The sequence below is a fragment of the Tachysurus fulvidraco genome, chromosome 21 (assembly GCF_022655615.1).
Source record: "Tachysurus fulvidraco isolate hzauxx_2018 chromosome 21, HZAU_PFXX_2.0, whole genome shotgun sequence".
Taxonomy (NCBI): domain Eukaryota; kingdom Metazoa; phylum Chordata; class Actinopteri; order Siluriformes; family Bagridae; genus Tachysurus; species Tachysurus fulvidraco.
In genome coordinates this window covers 19,007,050-19,014,168 of record NC_062538.1, presented here as the reverse complement: position 1 = coordinate 19,014,168, position 7,119 = coordinate 19,007,050, and the positions used below count along the sequence as shown (strand labels likewise).

At 34.4% G+C, this 7,119-nt stretch overlaps 1 pseudogene; it reads right to left on the bottom strand.

Annotated features, from left to right (window-relative positions):
* On the bottom strand, positions 1–7,119 carry LOC113661726 (annotated as a pseudogene).

The window sequence follows — 7,119 nt, the reverse complement described above, 5'->3', positions numbered from 1 at the left end:
CTTAATTTACTGTTTATTATTAGATTGACATTTAATCAGCACAACCAAAACTACATGAAACCAAATACTGAAAACAATTAATAAATGAAAATCACATAGTATCTCTTAACGCTTATAGCAATATTTTTCATAAGCAAGTTCAGTGATTCTTTTATTCATCTGAAATTAATTTCAAGAATACCATTAATAAGCAATACACCCAATAAAATATTACACTGAAGAAATCAGACTCATTCAGATATCATTATAAGTACAGTCAATGTTATAAATAATGAAACATTACAGAAGGCATTTCAATATTTGTAAAATCATTGACATAAAACTATTAAATTTGTTCAAACATTTTAATACCTATATTCTCTTTTTAATAAAGCTTTACAGAATTTCCAACTGCTCTGGAAGAGAAAGATTGCTGAGTAAATGAGTAAATAAAAAATAAATCACCACAAAACCTGGAATTTCCCTCAGTTATATTTAGAACCCGATTGTAGTCTTTTTCCTTCATGGATTGAGCTTACGGATGTTTCTCTCATTCACAGTTTAGTTGCTTGAAAGTCTGCCACTTTGCTCAATTCTTGCTGAAGCTGACAAAAATATTAATAATTATACAACTACAGTAAATATTGTAAAATCCTTTAAGCCACATCTCATCCATTATGAATTTATAATGCTTTAATTTTTACTTATTTTGGACAACATTATTTATTTTGCTAAATACACTTTTACACATTATTTACAAAATAAACTCAATGTAATAAATTGTATTAATATAAATTAAAGTTTTAAATTAAAGAATTAAAAGGACAGATAAAGATAGACATTATAGGAACGTTAACTTACTTCCATCACCTTTTCCATCAGTCTTTTAATCTGAGACTTTAACAGATTTTCATTAGCGGTGATTTTCATATGCGGTCCCATCAAAGCACCTGTATAAAAGTGTTAATTAAACCAATAAAAAACAGACATTCAATAAGCATTCTCTTAGTTAACTAAGGATCATAAATATCTCTATTTATTTTTCATCTACACATAAATAGTGTTTTTGCTTACCTGGAGTGAATGCTGCCAGAGCACAAGGAAGACATGTTAGGATTAGAAAACATCTGGTAATCTTATTCCATCTGTAAACATTGCTATTGCTAATGTTCATAATCATATTTAGACATCCAGCTTCCTTTATGTTTTTTTATATTTTAAATGAATTCAAAGTGGAGATCAACTCACCATTGTAGCAGATAAAAGGGAATCTGGCGAAACAGTTTTCATCTGTCCATCGGCCAAGATGGTCCACAGCTGTACAGTGTTGATTTCTACTTTTTCCAGGTAAATACAAACCATTATCAGGTTCTGGTGTTGGTTCTGGAATCTCTGGTCTCCAATATGTAAAGGTTGAGTTGCTCTGATCTGACCATAATCGGTTTCTATACAAACCTATCCATACATCAGAACTGTTTGTGATGCTCAGTATTTGCTGAAGTTCGGTCTGATTTCTCACACTTGCCAGGTCTGTGTAATTCACTCTGCAAAAGCTCTGAGCTTCTTCCCAAGTCTTTTGATCATAAATCATTACATATGTGTTGTTCATACCTAAGGTTGAGAGAATTACAAAGATACATACAATAGCTGTAATTATCTGTATGATAAATATCCATTATTAATTGTATAAGCTGCAATATCAGATTAAAATAATTTAATGGTTAATGTTTCCATTTCTGTCAGACCTTACCATTATAGCAAACAAATGAACTTCTGTCAGTACAAGGTCTGTCAAACCACCAACCACCATAACCCATGGAAACACACATCTCATTTCCATCATTATCAGGTTGATGTTCCCATCCTCTGAAGTCTCTCTCTCCCTCCTGGTAGAAAGCATCATCATCCAGAGACCATCTCCAGCTGTCATCATACATTCCAATCCAGGCTAAACCTGAGTAGCTGCCATTTATTGTGTTAAGGAGTGTGTTCATTTCCTCCATGTTATCAATAGTAGCCAGGTCAGTGTATTTCTCTCTGCAGTATCTCTGTGCTTCAGTCCAGGTCTTATTCTCATTCACAAAGTGATACTGATGAGAGGAGTTTGAGGGCATTGCTAGAGTAGAATAACACCAATGTTGGTTACTGTGCTCATTATTTTGAAAAATTATATTTGTTTGTGTTCATTAAGAGCAAGTAATTCTACTAAAAATTGCAACTATAAATAGACTAAGAACAGAAAACTCTGTTCTTCACTCACTGCTGTGACAGAGGAATGGAAAAGCTTGACCACAGTTTTCATCTTCCCATTTCCCATAATAATAATCATCATTAAATGACACAGCAGTACATGATATAATTTGTCCATAATTATCTGGTTGTCCAGGTTTCCAGTTGCTAAAAGAAGAGTTGCTTTGGTCCGACCATAAACTGGTTCTGTACAGGCCGATCCAAAAAGCGTAATAATTACTATAGTAATAACTGGAGGTATAATGATTGTCATCCTTATCATTAGCTAATAATAATCTGATCTTCTGGTTCTCAGTCTCGTTCCTCACGCTAGCCAGGTCTGTGTAATGTTCTCTGCAGTATCTCTGAGCTTCAGTCCAGTTCATGTGCTGATAAACCGGAACATATCTCTCACTGGCATTCACTCTGCCTAAAAGAGAAGGAAATAGAATTTGTGTAGAATATTTATGCTAGAATCTTTTCATTTAAAGTAAATTTTTTTAGAATATATATATTTATGTGTGTGTGTGTGTGTGTGTGTGTGTGTGTGTGTGTGTGTGTGTGTGTGTGTGTGTGTGTGTGTGTGTGTGTGTAGACTACAGTGCTCACCATCAAAACAAATGAATGGAAGTGTTGTAGAACATGAATATACCCACCAAAGGGCAGAATAACCAAAATATACACATAAATTGTTTCCATTCCAATAGCTTGGTTTGTCTATATACCAATTACTAAAGTTTATTTTTCCGTTATTGTACAAAGCATCATCATCCAGAGACCATTTCCAGCTCTTCAGATCATCATAAAGTCCAATCCAGGCTAAACCTAAGTAGATTCCATTTACTGTGATAAGGAGTGTGTTCATTTCCTCCATGTTATTAATGGTTGCCAGGTCAGTGTAATTCTCTCTGCAGTATCTCTGTGCTTCAGTCCAGGTCTTTTTCTCATTAACAAAGTGATACTGATGGAAAGAGCATGATGATCCTGTGCAGAATTCTTTAAAGGAAAAACACCATAATATAATATTTTGCAGACAAACAAAATTTGTTTTTTGTAAATATTGATGTGAATTACAAAAATCCAAATATATATATATATATATATATATATATATATATATATATATATATATATATATATATATATATATATATATATATATATATATTCCATGTATTTTAATTTCTTTAACTATAAAGATGATATACGAATATTTATATTCATGAAAATCCTATGATGTACATACAGATGCACAACTGAAAATGGCTAAGCACTCGCAATGATAAGTATTCTCATGAAACTTATGAAATTAGTGATGTTTTACTGGGGTGGAATTAAACTGTTAATTTAAATGACATTAAACCTTTAAATCTTATTTTTTAACCATAAAAGTATATTCTGACATCACACCAATGTGTCCTCACTGATGATCCCAGTTCAAAACTCCAAGCAGTCTCCATTTTAAAGCGAATACTAAACTTTGAAACATGGCTATGGCGATTTGAACCTATTCAGGCACCAGGACATGAGTGAGATCAGGCAGTGATGATTAGTAAATAGGTCTTATATGCAAAGAGGTTTCTAATTCATCTGGTGCGTTGAGCTCAGGGTTCTGTGAAGGCCACTAGATTTCTTCCACACAAACTTCGGCAAAACATCCCTTCATGGAACATTCTACATTAATAAAGGCATTGCCAGGCTGAAACAGGTTTGGACAATAAGTCTTAGCTATGGTGAAGGGAAATCTCTGCACAACTTTGTGGCAAGAGTTCAGAGAAGGCAAAAAAACAATCTGATATTTATATAGTTCAAGTGGATAAAGGTTCATATTGTACAATAATAAAAGAATAAAGTATGATTAGAAGAACTCACTGTTATAGCAGATAAAGGGGAAGGTGGATAAGCAGTCCTCATCTGTCCAATGACCTGAGTCTCTGAATGAGACAGCAGTGCAGTGCTGATTTCCGTATTCCCAGGGATTATTAATACCATTGTCTGGCTGTTGATAGGTGGCTGGTTTCCAATTTTCATATGTGGATACCTGTTTGTCTGACCAGAGTCTGGTCCTGTATAAACCAATCCAAGCCACAGTGCCAACTGTAAGGTTTGAGATTCTTTGATTATCTGTTGGATTTCTCACACTGGCCAAATCAGTATAATGCTCTCTGCAGTAATTCTGAGCTTTTGTCCAAGGCATTGGCTGGTTTATCCGTGTGTAATTTTCTGTTCCATTCTTTCCTGGTAAAATAAATGGGCTCAGTAACACATAAACCGAAATTTACTCAGTTTATTCCTATAAAATGATTAAACATTCTCACCATCATAACAAATAAAATGAAAATATCCTCTACAGTCTCCATCAGACCAGGTTCCATCAGATGTAATATAAACACACAGCTCGTTTCCAAAGTAGTTATCAGGTTGATGTTCCCATCCTCTGAAGTCTCTCTCTCCCTCCTGGTAGAAAGCATCATCATCCAGAGACCATCTCCAATTGTCCTCATCACCATACAGTCCAATCCAGGCTAAACCTGAGTAGCTGCCATTTACTGTGTTAAGGAGTGTGTTCATTTCCTCCATGTTATCAATAGTAGCCAGGTCGGTGTAATTCTCTCTGCAGTATCTCTGTGCTTCAGTCCAGGTCTTATTCTCATTCACAAAGTGATACTGATGAGAGGGTAATGATGGCATTGCTAGAGTGGAATAACAAAAATGTTAGTTACTGTGCTCATTTTCTACTGAAAATTGAAATACAATTTTTGCCATAAAATTGCAATACAGATATCTACTCACTGCTGTAACAAACGAATGGAAAAGCATGGCTACAGTTTTCATCTGTCCATTTCCCAGAATCATTAAATGACACAGCAGTACAGGATTCATTCTGTCTGTAATTATCTGGTTGTCCAGGTTTCCAGTTGCTGAATGAAGAGTTGCTTTTATCTGACCAAGATCTGGTTCTGTACAGGCCGATCCAAAAACTTGAAAAATACGTATTATTAAACATCGATTTAATCTCCTGGTTCTCAGTCTCGTTCCTCACGCTGGTCAGGTCTGTGTAATGTTCTCTGCAGTATCTCTGAGCTTCAGTCCAATTCATGTACTGATAAACTGGGACATATCTTTCACTGGCATTCACTCTGCCTAAAAAAGACAATAAAAATATAGGAAACCTGTTCTTTTACAGAAAATATGTACTGAATTTAAAGCTAATACATAAAGCATATATACATTTGCAATCCTCACCATCAAAGCAAATGAAATGAAGCATTGTGGAACAAGATGTCTCCCACCAAGCTCCATCATAATTAGATAAATACACACACAAACTGATTTCATACCAGTCTCTTGGCTTCTCTATATACCAGTTTCTAAAGCTTCTTTCTCCCTCCTTGTAGAAAGAATCATCACCCAGAGACCATTTCCAGCTGTTCAGATCATCATACAGTCCAATCCAGCTTCGCTTGCTGTTCCAGATGTCTATTATGTTTGTAAGGGCCAAGTCCTCTTCTGTGTTAGTAATAGAGGCTAAATCAACATAATTCTCTCTGCAGTATCTCTGTGCTTCAGACCAGGTCTTATTCTCATTAATGAAGTGGTACTGACGAGGCAGACAGATCCCTAGGCTGAAACACCCTGAAAAAGACATAAAACAGTTTTAGATAACGAATATACCACTAAAGCGCTTTTTCTCTAAGGTCATCAAGCTAATTGGTTGTGATTTACGATGAATTTATAGAAATTCATTACATACACATAATACATACACTAATGCACATGTTGACATTATTCCACATATGGTTTGTATTTGTTCTATCTTTTATATCCACTCTATTAATTTTTTACATTTCTTTTTTATGCAAGTAAATTCATTTGCAAATTAATTCTTTGTAAGAACTGTTTTTAAGTCTCTGGACAGAATTAAAATATTCAGATATCATACAATGAACGATCCGGAATAATTAAAGGTGTTAACCTCACTGATTTGACTCGGCCATTGCCGGTCTTAATACTGTGAGACTCTAATGTACATACCAGTAAATAAGTATACTGGTATTAGGCCAAGCTACTGATACACATTTACTCACATTTGTTAGTTAATTTAATTTATTTGCCTTCATGAAAATCAGCACTCTTCTGTTTGTACTTTCAAATTTCTAAAGATTATTGTGTAATAACAAAATGTGCACATTAGACTTGTCCTGACGCTTCTGATATACTTTGGTTAAACCAGAATATTTACAGGTTCTATTCATGTGGTGTTCATTAAAACAACAGCAGACAGTACATTAATCTGCAGTAAGAAAACCGGATCATCATGATTTTTTTCAATAGCACTTTTCCTGGTGATAAATGTACTACATCATTAACAGCTTTTATTAAAAAATAGGCGTGACCTTCATCAGTACTGACATATTCTATTTTGGTTTGGTAGACATTAAGACCAATAAAAGTTGAAGTGTCTAATTTTCATGAATATTTACAGGTTTTATTCTTGTGGCATTTATATACACACACGCACGCACGCACACACACACACACACACACACACACACACACACACACACACACACACACACACACACACACAATAAAAAAAAAACTTACCCAATAGCAGCAGAAGTTGAATCATGGCTCTAGTAGAAAAAAAGTATGATTAACATAATTATATTATTAAAATAGTCAAAATTAGTCAAAATAGTATCTAATTAAGTATTTTACCTCATGGATTTGTGATGTCTGCTGTTTGCTCCTGACTGACACTTCAGCGCAGCTATGAGAGATTATGAAAGAAAGCCTATGGGAAGGGCTTAATTATATGTTAATAGGAGTCTATGCAATGTTGCCAGGTTACATATTTACATATTTATTCACTGCCAGTCCCTTTGCCTAAAAGAGATGTACTTTTAC